Source organism: Psammomys obesus, unplaced genomic scaffold (genome assembly GCF_907164565.1).
Source record: "Psammomys obesus unplaced genomic scaffold, mPsaObe1.curated_primary_1811, whole genome shotgun sequence".
NCBI lineage: Eukaryota > Metazoa > Chordata > Mammalia > Rodentia > Muridae > Psammomys > Psammomys obesus.
This window is the reverse complement of record NW_026596100.1, coordinates 777,577-794,850: the sequence shown is the minus strand read 5'-3', so window position 1 is coordinate 794,850 and position 17,274 is coordinate 777,577.

Here is a 17,274-nt window from a genome sequence, read left to right as displayed (position 1 = left end):
CAGAAAGGCAAATGGGATGGACAAAGCAAGGAACAGGATAGGCTAGGGTCAGACTAGGGCACTGGAGACTGGAGAAGGAGAGAGGGAGGGATTGGGAGAGGACGTGGAAGGGGCTACAGCTGGGATACAAAGTAGATAAATTCTAGTAATTTAAAAAACTTTCCCTGGATACAGTGCAGTAGAGGTGGGATGTTGGAGCCCAAACTACCTCAAGTCTGTCAACCATTGTTTTTTTGTTTGTCTTTTGGTTTTTGGTTTGGTTTAGTTTGGTTTTTGCCACAAGGATAATTTTAAATTTTTCCTTAGTTTCTCCATGTTTAAGATGGCAGTACTAGGAGTTACTTGGTAAAATGCCAAGAGAACTCCATTGAGTAGCTAATGCATGTTAAAGTCAGGGAATGTAGGAGCTACTCCAGAAACAGTGTCATTTTTTTTCTCAAGGTCTGATCATTTGTTTGTTGCTCTTTAAGACTTACTATTGCCTGGACTAAGACTTAGAAGTAGGAGCTGTCCATAAGGAGCCTACATCTCTTGGTGAGCTGTTCCTGGCATTTTTTCCTTTTAGTTTCCTTCATTCTCTCACCAAAAGTTGAACATATTCTGCAGCCTCTTCCTTGCTTTTCCTACTGTGTTGTTTCTTCAGCACAATGTGTCCCATTCAAGTAAAGGACAGTAACAGGACAATGAATATTGGGTACTTTGGTCCTGGGCTTCTTGCCTTCGATTAAGGGCTTTCTGATAATATATTGGCGAACAGCGATTTCTTTTTTTTTATTAATTTTTTATTAATTACAGTTTATTCACTTTGTATCCAAGCTGTAGCCCCCTCTCGGCCCCTCCCCATCCCAACCTCCCTCCCTCTTCTCCCATTCCCCTCCCCAAGTCCACTGATAGGGGAGGTTCTCCTCCCCTTTCCTCTGACCCTAGCTTATCAAGTCTCATCAGGACTGGCTGAATTGTCTTCCTCTGGAGCCTGGTAAGGCTGTTCCTGAGATCAAAGAGCCAACCACTGAGTTCATGTCAGAGACAATCCCTGTTCCCATTACTAGGGAACCCACTTAGAGACTGAGCTGCCATGGGCTACATCTGTGCAAGGGCTCTAGAGTATCTCTATGCATGATCCTTGGTTGGAATATCAGTCTCAGAAAAGACCCCTTTGCCCAGAGATGCTGAGACTCATAGCCAAACTCTGGGCAGAGTGCAGGGAATCTTACGAAAGAAGGGAGAGATAGAAAGACCTAGAGGGGACACTGACTTCTTTAGAGAGAATGAAAAGCATTCTGATTATGCTAACTCTTTCTGGCCCCAATGAGGCACACTAGCATTTTTCAGCTTATGAATATCCTTCCCTCCTTTCTAAAAAAATAACCAAACTGGGAACAGTTAGGTTGGGATCCGCAATGCATCTGCGAACAAGCTCACACTTCTGCTCTCTAGTTCTCCTCGGTCTGTAACAGGACCGCCCCTGAACTAACAGCAAGAATACTCTGCCATGGGTCAAGACGCATTGCTTCTTGGGAAAACCTTGTTTGCTGTTCTCACCGCTGAGTCAGACCTCATAACCCTTCCACTCCTCACCAAGAGCATCAGTGGCGCCTTCTGTGGCCTAGCGCTTCTCCTAGTAAGAACAAAGGTTATATTCATCATCTACTTCCATTGAGTTTCTGACAGCCAGCAACTGGGAAGGAGATGTTCAGCTTCATCGTGGCTAATCAGCTAGGAGGCTCCATGAAAAAACAGCCCAATTAATTTAAAAGTATTTATTTCATCTAGGTTCCAAAAAGGAAAGTCTCTGGAATCAAAGCTGGCTTCCTCTGTGCAGGCATGGTCTAGTACTGAGATGCCCTTGGTTTTGATGACCCTACATGATTTCATTTCTTTGCATATGCCTTGTGCTTCACAGTGTACTTATTTAAAGTATCTAATACTGTTGGGCATGGTCGCTTATGCCTTAATCCCAGCACCCAGGAGGTAGATACTGGCAAATCCTTGTGACTTTAATGCCAGCCTGGTCTATATAATGAGTTGCAGGCAAACTGGAATATATCCATGATATGTGTGTGTATTATTATAAATATATGTAATTGTATATATAATATATCTTATATAGTTATATAATTTATAACTAAGTGTCTCTACTCTCAATTACTCAGTCATTGTAATTTTTTATCTTTCTGGTTTTCCTTAGTTGGGTTCTGTGAGATGAGCTCATGAAGGTTTCTGGAAAAGAAGTGATATGCACGAAAGGCCATTTTAATTGCAAGTCACAAAAATCTTCTCCATTTATGTTCAGATTCAGAATTTTAGCCCATTGGTAGCCCTCTAAATGCTTAAATGCTATCTCTTTAAAAAAAATACATTCATAATAATTAGACTATTTTGATTTTGTTTCAATTTTATTTATATATATATATCTCAATTTATTAATTTTAAAGTGTTCACATAATTTATCCAGATTCTCAGTCTTACAGTAGAGTCCATAGTTAATATTCCTCTCTATTCACTCTAAACCTATAGTGTCAATTATGTAGTGTTAGCACTCACTAAAAATGTATTGATTTAGGAGTAATGAATCACATACTTATTAAGCTACATAAAGGTTGGAGAGAAAATAATACTGGGAGGTAATAGAAGAAGGAGAGGAATTGAAAGAGACCCCAAAGCCTGAATGTTCTGGAAAATTCTGCAATGCAATAACTTTGAAAAGTATAAAAGGGCATGATTGCTTATAGGCCATTGCAGTGTGTGTGTGTGTGTGTGTGTGTGTGTGTGTGTGTGTGTGTGAGAGAGAGAGAGAGAGATACAGGGTAGCCAAGAGCTTCAGCAGGCTGATTTAATTTGTTTCGTTAGCAATGGCACAGACTATAAAATATGCATGTCCATATTCTAAATATGTGTGCCTGGAGTAAATAAATAATTTATTATATAGGCTATAAATTATTTACTAAGCCATTCTAAATATATACACTATTTGCATTTTCCTGAAAATAAAGGTGGTAGACTGATGATCTCTTAGGATTTCAAAACAACAACAACAAAAAAAAAAAAATCAAAGAAAAATGCTATAGTGCAGTGTTCTCTGTAAAGGAGAATGAACTAGAATGGGAAAACCTCAAATGTATTGAGGAAACAAGAAAATTAGCCTTCCTTTTAGAAAACAACAATTTCACCCAAATGTTCAAGTGTGGATTAATCTGGATTTTGTTTTTTAAGTCTGTGAGCTAAGCCTTTGGATTATAAAACTAGGCAGCATAGACAAAACCTTTAAAAAAAAAAAACCTTCTTTTTTTTTTTAATGCTTGCTGGCACTTCAAAGAAATAGATAGGATAATTCCCAAGTTGGATGCTCCAGAAAACATTGTTGTGCAGCTGGTTCATTCTTTGGAGTCACCCTGCCATTTCCAAATCTTCAGCAGCATCTGGGAAGAAGGCTTATTTCAGAATACACTCCTTTTAAGCACATCATGAGCTGCCTGGTTAAATGGCTCAGACTCAATCCTTGGCGAGCAGAACTCTGAGTCAGAGCCATGGCGCTACATCTGTTCCCAGCATCATGCACAGACCCGAGGCTTCTTGTCTCCCACATTCAGGCCTCGCTTCTTCTGTGTGGACTGTGAAAGGGGTGAGGATCTAAAGGCCACAGTTCCTAGGTCATTCCTTGAAAAGCAATATGACGTGAACCTAGGAAATACTGTTTCTATCTACTGTGCCCAAGAACTCATCTCAACTGCATGAGAGCAGAGGCAGAGGCTCTAGAGCGAGGCACACCAGGTTTCCTCCTTATCTTATCCAAGAGTCGTGAACAAATTCACCTTCATGTGCCTTAGTTCCCGTATGTCTAATGTGATGCCAATATTACACACTTCATAGATTTTTATTAAGGATTACAAAGTATTCATGAGGCACTCAGAATGATACATTGCACACAGGGACTCTGTAAGCATCATGCTTGGTTATTGTTATCAATACAGAATGCTTTTCATTATTACATCGTAGCCTTTCTCAAGAAAGGGATTGTTCAAGTTAATTTAGGAAACCTGCTTTGTTTTGGCAGAGGATAGATGTTTACTGAAGGAAAGTATAGCTACATAAGAGTGAGCTTATATAAGAAATTAACCAATGGAGTCACACTAGTGAGATGTGAAGCTCAGCTAGTGTGTCTGTCCTTTCCTTCAGGTTGGCTGACTCACAGCTCTCTCACGCATTAGAACTGTCTGTCATAACATTAATGTTCTTATAGTTTGAGCATGTTGAACATGGTATTCAAAAATTTTATCTTGAAAGTGATGTGGTGGTCATGGGAGATGGAGGCCTATTGGTACTTGTTTGCACCATCAAGAATGAAGAAATTGTTCCCACAGGGATGGTTCTCATGGTAAAGTGAGTTTGGCTTCATCTTACTCTCATCTTGGTACTTTATTCTCTTCTAACAAGCAGCAAAGAAGCCTCTGCCGTAATGCTGCACTTCAGGGCCTCCACAGCTGCCAGGATAATTTTCTCCTGTCAGTTTCCCAGTCTTCAGTACTCTTACAGCAGAAAGTCAATGGTCAATAATTGATTGCCAATTCTTATATCTCTTTGCCAACCCTGAAAAGAAGTTAAATGATTTCTCCCAACATTGTAATTTGAAAGATGTCTCTGATACCTCAATGCCATCAGTTAATACTTTTAGTGAAGTAGCTGTAATAATGAGACCCATAGAAAAGAGAATCCCCTGAGCTTCCATTGTTGACTGTCCTTTATGGGCCTTTTGCAGTGAACCCACATCACAAGCTGAAATCTCTGCATGATGAGATGGTTGACAGCCTGGTTCTTTAAAGTCTAGAGCTCATCTCTCTCCAGGAACCGTAGCATCTCCACAGTAACCTACTCCTCCCGATGACACACACTGAAAACAGACGCCATCTTGGACTATGGGGTCTGATGGGATAGAGCTGGGTAATGTATTTCTAATGACTATAAAGAAACAAAAGATGCCTCTCCTGCACTCCATACCCTCCGCGTCTTTGGCTGAGCTCAGGCTGATCAGTGAGAGGCTGTGGCCTTACTGACACTCTGCTGTGCTTCCACAAATCTTCCCTTGGAGAGTCAGACTATGGCTTTCCTGATCCTGTTGCCTCACGCTATGAATCGTGTGTGTCTGGCTTAAGGTCCCTGGGTCCTCAATTCTTCTCTCACTCATCATTTCTTCTTATTTTGAAAGGTGCACACTCTTTCCAAGCAGTCCTCAATTGCACTTTCCATTACAGAGAGTCAGGGACAGATTTCACCCTTAGGAAGCAAATGAGAAAGAGCCATGTTTAAAGAGGGGTGGGTGGGAGTCAATGTATTCGTGATCAATGCGGTACAAATCGAAGACACCAAAAGTTCCTTTGAGAAAATGTCCCAATTCTGGCTAAGCAGCCTTTTCTCTCATGCGACGTGGCACATAAGTAAAAAATGCCCATTTTTTTGTTAGGGCTCTGCCCCGTATCTCCACTCATTCCAGTCTAGCGTTTGCTCCAAACAGCACCATCGTCCTTTCCAGCCTTGAGGAGAGAGTATGGTTCAGGATGTTATAGAGTAGGGAGGTGCAATTCCACAAGGACCGGTGTGCAGCCTTAGGCAGCTATAAACCCTCTAGGCCTCAGTTTCCTTGTCTTTAAAGTGGGACTGATAGCAGCTCCCCCGGCAGCTGTTTGGATGATTAGGTGAAATCACATAGGCGCGGCGCTTGGCACACGGCCTGGCCTTCCATGGTGCTCAGTGACCAGGAGTGGTTATTATGAAATCATGTTGCCCGGATCTGCTCCCCGTTCCAGCTTCAGAAGGTTCCCAGCAGGCAATCGATGCAGCAAGTCCACCGGCTGGGGAGCATCCTAGCAAGACAGAGCTGAGAAAGATTTGAGAGCAAATCTATTATGTAAGAAAACAACCAAATTCCCATGAAGCCTAATTATTTGCACTGTTTATTAATAGCTCTGGTCCTGCCCCTCTCCCCCAGCAACAAATTAGGATCTGACTTGAGATAACACTCTGGATGAAGGGGGTGAGGTGGGGGCCGGCGCTTCTGCAGGGGATAGCTTCTGCATAATGCATCCTGGCATCGGAAGGGAGCCTGGATGGCTGCCTGCTTCCCTTTGTATTTCCCATCATAGCCCATAACAGCCTTCATTATGATTTGGGTCCCCTTTATTGCATGTATAAATAAAATCTGACAAAAGTGTGAGTAAATCCTTTAGCGGTAAAGGCTGATAGAAGAGGGCAAAAATTAATTTTATGCATGAAGAATCTCATTAAGCAGCTTCATGGAAACAAAAGGGGGCTGACGTCAGAGACTTGCGGATGCCAGCGTCTTCAGTCTGTGTGTCCCACGGTCTTGCCACGGAAGAGTTAGTCCACCAACAGCCGTTGCTGCGGCTGTTGACCCGGAAGCTCACAGAGGATGCCCGGACTGCACCTTCTTGAGGAGCTTAGGTTCTCCAGGCAGCCAAAGCCCAGGTCCAGTGGGGGTTTCTTTCCTTTCCCTGCAGGTCTCTGGAGAGCACGCTGGAAGAAGCTTCTCAGCTCCCTCAGCGAGGAAGCAGGCATCAGCCTGGGGCCGGGGGGAGGGGGCCACTCCTCACTATAGCTGAGCAGACTACCCTTTGCTACGCCCCCAACCCCATCCCTCTCTGCGGAAACTTGTGCTGCTGATTTTAACCACCTTAGGGTGCTATCCAGCAGGGAGGGAGAGAGGGATGATGGGGATGTGGTAGAGGGAGAGTAGGCAAAGTGAAATAGAGGAAGGGGGCCTCTAGGAGAACTAGAATCTACTGGAAGCAACGAATGTACTGTTGGCTCCACCGTCCTGTCTCTGAGGTCCAGGTTTTCATGACTAATTCTGTATTCATTCTCGATTGGCTGATACCATGTCAAATCACTGCGCGCGCACATACACACACACACACACACACACACACACACACACACACACACACACGTGCTTTTGATTCATATACTGTAGAATTATCGATCCATGTGTTGCGTTTCCTGTCCCCAGAAGGGATGCTTTTGACATAAGGTCAAATCTGAGCCCTCACTGCCTTTGGCCATCGTGTTCCCAGCCTATGCCAGTCATTGAACATAATGGTTTTCTCTAGATATAAGTTAATTAGTTACTACTCGCTTGTAGATTTGGAATAGACAAAGATCACCTCAAACACAAATAACTTATTACAGATTATTGCAACTGGCCAACTATAGAAATACAATACATCTTGGGCACATTGCTGAAGAGTATAGAGAAAAATTATTTATTTCACTAAATGATTATGCTCTTCTTTTCTACCACTGGAGAATGTCTGCTATGAAACAGACAATCAAATACCCTGAACACTGCAGAGAATATCAGAGAAATAAACAACAATAAAATCAGAAAGGGCAAGCAAGCAATAGAAAACATTTCTTCAATAACAGTCCATTGTTATTTATAAAACCATTCCATAGTAGCTTCGTATGAAAACCTCTGATAAAAGGCAAGAAAATGCAGAGCCTGCTAACATTTCCCTGTGTTCCTGGACATCAATGAGACATAAATAATGTTAGAATAATGGTTGGGAGTGAAGCCAGTTCAAAAGCAGGCAGCAGAGAGTGACAGAATTGGGGTCCGAGGTTGACTTTCATCCTTATAAAGTCTTAGACTCTATCAAACTGTCAATCACTCTAGGAAGTGGTCTCCTTGGAGCTCTTTGGAGGATGTGGGAAGTCACCCCATGCTGTTCCACCGTGTACTATTCATGAGTGACAGTTGCTGGGGGTCTTCAGGGAGCTCAGATTGGATGTATGAGGTGAGCCAGACTGTAATCTAAGGGCCCCTTCCAATGCTGCTCATCTGACTACTTCTTCATCTCCCTGAATATTTTTGCTTCCATATGTCATGTCTTCACTTTGATAACAGTACCAAAGGGATTAGAATAAAGAGCAAATGCAGTTTTGAAATGTCAGCCCCGGAGTATTGTCTGGATTTGCTTTCCAAGTTCCTTTCCAAATTGTATTCAAAGAATTAATTTTCTTTTTGAACTGCTTGCTGATCAAGGCGACCTGTTCCATTGGCTGGGAACATCTTCATCTTTGTACCACTTCATCTTCACTGTAAGCCCAAACTTAATTGCCTTCCTTTCAGTCGCTGTTTTTGCCTTTTCCTTTGGCTGAGACCAGAAAAGGTAATATTTGACTATTAATACCTCACTTAAAGTAGAAGATACCAACTAGTTACAACCCTACCAATTTATTAGGAATTCACTCATTTTTGATTTAGTGAAAATACTTTTGCTCAGTCATGAGCTCTTGGAGTCTGTGGAGGTGCTGTGGTACGTTTTCAGAAACCTGATCTCCAATGCAGACTTTGGATTCTGAAAACTGAATTTTCCTAATTTTTTGCTTTTCTTCCATTTGGCAATGCTAAAGGAAACATTACAATCTTCAAACTAGCTGTGCATTGCACCTCTTACAGGATCTTAAAAAATGTTTAATGTTGTCACTCACCTTAAATATTGTGTTTTAACGAATTCTTTTCAGTTACTCATATGCTGCTGTTAATGCACATCTGGAAACATTAAACTGGAACAAAGTCCAATTTTACAGCTGTAGAAATTAAAGTTGTGTCCCAGAGCTTATAGTAGTAGAAAACCCTTCTGATGGCCAGCGACACAGCGAGGCCATCATCTAAATGCTGCTAGGTACCACTCACTCAATCCTATCTCTGTGGGCTTTGAGCAATAATTTATTTTGTATGTAACTGAAGAGATGGATTATATAGCACTGATGCTAACTCATAGACTGTTATAATGAGCAAAGCCTAGCCAATAGCAGATGATGCCTGTGACAGATTTCCAGGTCTAGAAAAATCTCAGTTTGCTTTCCCATCAGGCCCACGAATAACTCACTTTTCTGACTTACATGTTGGGCCTTGTATGACCAACAAGCTATCTTAATAGCTACTTCTGAGTCTTGTACCAGTGGTACAAACACCAAATAATACATTTGTGACTTGGCTAACAGTGCGTAGCTGATTTTTCTTGGAGAAGAAAGGAGTCCTGCTGGAGCTCTTTGAAAAGTCATCCCAGGAGCTACAGCATGAACCTGGTTGCTTCCTCCTCCTTTGTTTCTGCTCTCTCTTCTCTTTAGACTTATCTTACAAGGTGCAGTGGGATGTTTGGAAGTGTTGAATGTATTCCCACAGCCGGGGCAGTGGCTGTACTTGAGCTGACAGAAATGCCCTGCCTTACCCACAGACTCCATGCATTCTGTGTTGACAAGAGTAAACTACAGGGTTTTCGGTTTAACGTTTAAATTGGCAGACACATTATTAGGTGTAGTTACAGCTTCCTCAAACAAAAAACGTTTTAGTTGATGTTTCTCCCTGCATCTCATCTTCCCCAGCCTTGTCTGGCCTTGTATGCTCTCTCCCCAATCATCTTTCTGCCTCCATGTCACACATGTGTTTTCGCCCCACTCCTTTCCTTAACATCATTTCCTTTAAACAGTCTTCTCTTTGTCTCTTTTCTAATTTTTAAAGCTTTACTCACAGTTAATCCCGTTTATATTCATATATATATATATTCATATATTATGATGCATATATAATCTAACTTAATTTTCCAGGTCCATCCATTTTGGTGTTATTTCACTTTTCTTACAGTTGAAGGAAATTCCATTGTGTACAGGAACAACATTTTTTTTTTACAGCAGTAAGGAATAGGATCCACTAAGATGGCGTCGTCATCATCTGCTCAGATGCACCTGCTGCTTTCCCAGCACCCCTCCACCACAGCTCTGTCCTGTCAAGAAGATACAGAGACCCATCCCTGCCTGTGTTTTCAAAGCTTGCATGGTTTGAGTTTTCCTGAAGAGATTCAACAGAAAGTTAATTTTCACAATACGATCTTATTAAATCCAGGCCGCAATATGCTCATTGGCAAAAATGTGAGAATTCAGCTCTTCGCAAAATGATTGGATATCAATACCAAGCAAGGAAGTAATAGCTGTTGAGGGTCCTCATTACTGCGAACTACATGAGCAGCTTGGTGCAGACGTGGTTTTACAGTGAAAGGCTCCCATTCTTTCTACCATATGCAGAAACAGACAGGCCCAGGCTGCAAAGCCAGAAGCTCTTCTCTCTCTATCCCTGAAGTCTTTTGTATTAAAATAATGTATCTCAGTATGACACCCTCAGAGATCTGCTTGCAGTTACTTAGTTCAGGTCATTCTCCTTTGCCAGGTTTTGAGTTCCTCAAGGGCAAGGCCTTGGTGTAGGGCCAGGAACACAGTGAGTGTCCAGGGAATGCTTGGTCAGTGACTGAAGAGACCTTTTCTTGTTTACGAAGACACTGGCGTAGAGTACAGGGTGAGCGACGCGGGACCTTGGAAGACTTACATCCTGAGAGCCACAGCCACTCTGGAGGTGGAGTGTGGGGTTCCAAATTACAGCGGTTTCCTAATGAGTTTTGTTTTCCTCCTGCTGCCTGTGTGCTTCACACTGTGGTGGGTTAGACATGTTGGCAGGGAGGAGGCAAAAAAGCCATTCTGTCAAACCGAGCAACTTGCTATGAATTTGGAGAATGGAGATACCCAGTTGGGGGGGGGGGTGCGGGTGTGCACGTGTGTGCTACTTCTCTTGTCTTCACTAAAGTCAAATGGTCATCAACATTTTCAGGTTTCATCTTCTTCACTCATGAGGGAGTAAGGAAACCAGTGTGGGCCTGAATGTTTTCCCGAGCTGTCCTCTGAGCTGTGTAGCTGTTGGCTACATGAGGACTCGTGTCAAAGAAAGCGTTTTACAGCTCAAGCTCTCCACACAGACACATCTGCGTCTTGGTTTAATGGTAACTCCTAGGAAGGTACGACTGACCTCTGCATTTATTCAATAAGTGTTTGTTACCGTTCCAGCGAATTAGGCCAAGCTCTTCCTCTACAGTTCCTTCTGGAGATAAAGCACTAGGTAAGCAGAACTCCGGCTGCTCTCTCGAGCCTTTGCCGATACTTAATTCTCCTTCGGCGTGTGGAATCAGCGAGCACCGCAGAGCTGCCCTGTGGAATCCATCAGGGGCTGCGCGCCGAGGCCTTGGCAGGTGAGAGTGGGCTGCCCCAGGTGATTGGAGAAAAAGCGAGCGAGCGTTATGCTCTACCCGGTACATCCTCCCTCCCAAATGCACTTAGGATCGTCTTGCTGACTCCGCACGAGCTCAGAGTCTGCCCGCTTTGATTTGTTCTCTCCTCGTAATGATTTCCAAAAGGCAACAGGAGAATTGCAAATAAGGGAACAAATGAAGAAAAAAAAGTTACACCCTAAGTAGTTTTTACACAATTCATCTGGAAAGCTTATACACAGCTGCCTATACCTCTGAAGGCCATTACCAGTTCCTGGAAGGATAATATGCCTACTTCCTGTTCACTGCATTTATCGTCTCTGCTTGGCAGAAGAAAACTGTTCAGTTTTGCCTTGCAGGAGACCGGAGACCAATCTTCATCTCACCTGTTCTCATCTGAGCTTATGCAGCGCCGTGGAGGGCTCTGAGCAGGGGATGTTCCATAAATATTTGTACACTTTACTCAGTGGTGCTACTTGCCTCTGTGTTAGCCACAGTAAGACAAAGTCATTTGAAAGTGGACGTCTGTACCGGGGCCCCTTTCAAACGCTGGCTAGAGAGATCCCAGGCATTCTCCATAGAGCAAAGCACCATACTGCAGGGGGCTGATATCACTGGTCTCCTCAGCGCTCATAGTGATGTGAGCTGGTCTCTCAGACCTGCCCTTAGCATGAATCCTGTTAGGCGGCTTACCCAGTGCCCAGCCCTGTTTCTCCTTAAGAATCTCCCACTCACTCTTTCCCCACTGGATCCCTTGGCTGTAAATTCTCACTGTGTCCCAGCCTCCTTCAGGCTACTCTGCTCCCTGGATGTAAGCACGATGTGCTGAATAGAGACTTCCTGACTGTCACTTACAACTATTGCTTAACAGCAGCAAGCTGCCTCTTGACTAAGACCACGTCTGTGAATGGACTTTCAAGTAATGGTGGATTCCCCTTCCTTCTTCTTACACATTATGAATTCATAAAATACATAATTATGGGTTATCTGCCACAGCCCAGACAGTTTTACAGATACTGGAGATTAACAGATCTTAATATTTCAATAGACAACAACTTTATTTTCAAATGGTTTAACTTAAGGAGGTAACTATAGATAATAACCAGGAAAACAAATAAAAAGTAAGTGTCTAGGTGATAAATGCTATGATGGTCGGTAATAGACAGTCATGTGACAGTGACGTTTCACACCGGTGGTCAGGGACACTTCTCTGGAGACCAATATTTAAGCTAAATCCTGACTCATAAGTAGGAGCCAGCTTACTTGGGGTTACAGTGAAGGTTATTACAGTCTGAGGAAATGACATAAGTGAACCTAATATAGTGAGAGAGAGAGAAACTCAGAGTGCCAGGAGTGGAGTTAAATCATTTTCAAATTTCAGGCTTAAGATGTGATTTTACTCCAAATGTGTGATGAAGATATTTGCATGCTGTAAGTGGAGAAACAGAGCAATGTAATTTCACTTGCTTGTTTGTTAGAGCTGATTTTTTTGAGACAGGGTTTTACCGTGTAACCCCAGCTGTCGTAGACCTTGCTAATGTAGGCCTTGCTGGCCTCAGACTTGCAGTGCAGAGAAGAAGGCAGAGAGCACATCTGCAGCTCTTCTGAGTATTTATTTGTTTTAGAAAGTTGCTTGCATGCAACTCACACACTGAGAAATTAAATCAATAGATACTGCCAAAATAAATGCCATTGCTTGATCTCTGGGAGCTGTCACTGTGGATGCTATTTTCTTACACATGAAAAAAAATTACATGAAGTTTACAGTAAGTAATTAAATATCCACTAAAAAAAAATCTTCACAGAGGACCTAGATTCTTAAGGAATCTTAAAACCTGTTTGATTGTCTCACACATGTGAAGCTGGCCTCTTGCCTTTCTTCAGACAACCAGAAACTAAACTGTTAACTTCAGACTTCCCTAAAGGAGACTTTAATTCCAGTGTGTATCCTGTAGTCCCTTTATCCCAGCTACATTGTGTCATGGAACTAAGACTGACCATCCTCTTTATTCAAATGCCTTTATTAGCCTTTTATGTCTGGTTCTTTGTTTATTTTTTGTTTTGTTTTATTTCATTTTGTTGCTTTCTGTGTAGCCTTGGCTGTCCTGGACTTGCTTTGTAGGATGGCATCAAACTCATAGAGATCCACCTGCCTCTTCCTACCTGAGTGCTGGGATTACAGGCATGCATTAGCGTGCCCCGCATGTCTGGGCATTTTTATATCTGTCTACAAGCATGGTTTTCAGCATCATTTGTTTGCCATTGTGAGAAAAAGTTGGATATTCATCTTTAAAGGATGTAAAATATAAAGCATGCTTGACCAGTGTGGTGGTTTGAATAAGAATACCCCACCCCCCTCCCCATGCCCGGGCTCATAGATTTGAAAGCTCAGTCACCTGGGAATGGCACTATTTGAAAGGATTAGGAGGTGTGGCCTTGTGGCCTTGTTGGAGGAAGTGTGTCACTGGGAGTGGGCTTTGAGGTTTCAAAAACTCATGCCAGGCTCAGTGTCTGTGTGTGTGTATCTGTGTGCCTGCCTGCCTGCCTGCCTCCCTGTCTGTCTTCTCTGTTTCTGTCTCTGCCTCACTCACTCACTCTGACTCTCTCTGCCAATTGCTCAGGATATAGCTCTCGGCTACTGCTCCAGCACCATGTGTGCCTCCCTGTGGCGAGGATAACGGACTAAGCTTCTGAAACCGTAAGCTAGCCCTCCATTAAACGCTTTCCTTTATTGGCCATGATGTGGCTTCATGACAGTAGAACAGGCTAGCTAACTAATGTGCATATCACACAAACCGATGTTTAACTTGACGTTTCCCCCTTTTGCTCTAACGCAGGCAAATGATACATTCATTGAAACGCAATCACTCAAAGGGAAGACTATGGGACTTAGGCAAGGCCCACTGCTGGGGAACACCACAGTTGACAGTGCATGGTGGGAAGACTGATATGTGCCCTGCTTTTGGTACAGCTCTCCCAGACTATTGCTTGTGGCTGATTCTTCTCACACTCAGGTCTCTCCAGACAGAGTCGCTGCTGTTTTCCAGATGCTACTGCTACTGTCTCTGCTGTTGCCAAATTTAATTTTAAGATGGCCCTAGTTCTTACCATCAGTCTACTAAGATTCAGATTCCCAGGCGGCCACAAACAATGCCTCAGCTGGTGAGAAGCAGGGACTCTCAGCTACCATGTTGGGCTTCCACAGACACAGACAGCGCTGCTTCTCAGGCTTTCATTCTAAATTGAAAATATATGTTTTAGAAGTGCCTGTGGTGAAAGGCTGTTGTGAAACTCTCTAGATGTATGATAACATTAAACATCTTTATTTATATTATTTTACACCAACAGTTTAATATACATACCACTGACATAAGCTACATGTAGTTAAAATACAGTATTTTACATATGTCCAAATGTAGCTTATACATACTGAGTAATACGCATACCGATTAGCTGGCCAGGGAATGGTATTTTATGCACTACAGACTTTAGAAAGGAGCCTCCAAACTTTGTGTGCAATGGAAATTAAGCAATGTTAGGGAAACAAACCTTTTATTCTCTCTACATACATATGCATATACTTAGATATGCATTGTATGTGTGCTCATGTGTATGCAAAGGCATGCAAATAACCACAGCCACATGAGGATGTACAGATTTTTGATCTATGTGGAAGTTCCTTTGTACTAATTTATTTTTTTCTTCCTTATTGACACTCTGGCTTTCCCTAATCAATTATAGGTTGACTTGATTTTTCTACAATCACACAAAAGTGTGGTTATACAATGTATGGTTTGCTCAACATAATTATTTCAAATTCACCTACGTTTTCACTATGTATTTGTGTCTGCATGTGCGTGTGTATGGCATATATGTATGTGAAAGCTCACCAGTGTTTGTATGTGTATGAACGTGTGTGGAGGTGAAAGATTGAAACCCAGTGTCTTCCTCTACTGTCCTTCACCATAACTTTTTTGAGGTGGAGTCTATCACTGAATGTGGTGCTGTTTCCACTAGCGCAGCTGGTCATGAGGGCCAGCATGGGCTAGTCTTCCTCCTGACTGTTCCGGGGTCCAAACTCAGGTCCTCACACTTGTGTAGCAAATGCTTTGCTCACACACTGCGCTGTCTCTCAAGCCCTTGCTCTATGTATCTTTTTTTTTTATTATTATTTTTATCTTTGCAGGAATGTGCCATTTGATAAACATGCTGGAGTTTGTCCACCTGCCGTTTTTATGAGTACTTGAGTTGTTTCCGGTTTGGGACACTTACAGATAAATTTTCCTGTGACTTTTGCCTGTCAGTCTTTGTTGATGTGCTTTCATGCTTTGGAGTGAATGCTCAGACTGTCTGGAGCATATTGTGGGTATGCGTTTGTCTTTTGAACAAGCTGCTCAACCTCCTTCTACAGTAGCTGCAAAGAGTGGTGTGTGAAGACTCCGGGAGAACTGTGTTCCCATCCACACCTATTTTGCCAGAAAATATGTAAAATTAGGCCACTACAGCCCCGGAACTGGTACAGTTCAGGGTCCAGCCTAAATGACAGATCTTTTTTTTTTTTTTAAACTAATATGGTCTATAAAGTGTTAGTAAATAATTTTACCACTACAGGAATCACTATCCTATAATATTTTGGTCAAGAAAGCAAACATGTTGTAACACGGAGTTCTGTTATGGTCAGAGAAAGAGTTAACATCAGAGGACTAGAGAAGGGACCCAGGGACAACATAATACTAGGTGTTTGGGAATTATTCCAAGATTAAGGAATGTAAAAACTACAGTCACAGTGTTGGCTAAAACTGGTCAGTATTGCACAAGGAAGAAAATAGGCTTTTGGAGTTTTATATCTGCAAAGGACAAGTCGAGAAGAAGAAAATGGCTTAAGATTAAAAAAAATATACCATGTATAGTCCACCTAATGAGGACCCGGTGGGCTGACCAGTGTTCAGCAGAAGGTTAGACTTGAGTCCTTGGGTGGCAGAGACCTGAGTGGCACGGAGACTTCAGGCACACATTAGGGAAATACACCCCATCACCAGCTGACTGCTCTGAGTTACGATTAAAAGATTCTGTCAGCGAAATTGTAACGTGGGAAGTAAAAGATTAAAAAAAAATTTTTTTTACCTATCCCCAAATAAAGCAATCTTACTCTTGGTGCTCAGAAACACACCATGACATACTGTTACGTCGTATGTCTTCGTTTAAGCCTAGTGCTACTTAAGAATTTGCTTAGCTATTGGGTACATATCTGGTGAACTGACGATTTGATTATTCGAGTGGAATTCAAGTAGAAGGGTAAAACTGTCCCTTTAAGATAGCAATCTGTCTTCTATTCTATGTGCCCTATAACCCTCTATATTTTTGCTGTCAGCGTGTGGATGCCAGCTCTACCGTCAATGTCAATTTATTATGTAATAACAATTTGCTGACGCACTAGAGAAATAAAGTGTGTTGATTGATGGGAAAGAGACCGGTATGGAGTTCCAGCCTTCCTAAAATGTTTCAGAACTTAAATAAGTTGTTCACATCTCATAAGGTTGAGTAATTAGTCATGAATATTACATGAAATTATTGCTGTTACAAAGGAGTATTTCTTGAGAAGTCGCGGGAGTGAGCTCTAAAGCAAAGGTGAAGCAGATGAATGGGGCAATGCTTCAAGTGTGCTGGAATCACAGGGACATTTTTATTCTCCAGCTGGCCCAGCCGCTTGATGTCCCTACGTCACATTAAAGTGCTGTGTTCTTCCTCTGCTAGTGAAGGGTCTTGTCTTTCCAGGTATGCACTGCGACCTTGTTCCTTACTGCATTAACAGTCTTCAATCGGGTTGGTTGGTCTTAGCTTTCTTGGTTCAGTCATTCATCCCAAATTGCAGAGGTCTCTCCTTCCAGGGGCTGAATGGTGTGGCTATAGCAAAACCACAGTTACCGAAAGCTGAAAGTATTTTATTTTATGTGCACTGCAACACCTGATTAACTCTCTCCAACACAAACAAAGTGCCTTCTTCTCTCTAAAATTCACATTTCACTAAGACAGGAAAGAAAGATCAGATGTAGAAATACTCTGTATCAGGGCTGTTGTGACTAGTAATTCTGTAGGAGCTGCTTCTTCTTCTTCTTCTTCTTCTTCTTCTTCTTCTTCTTCTTCTTCTTCTTCTTCTTCTTCTTCT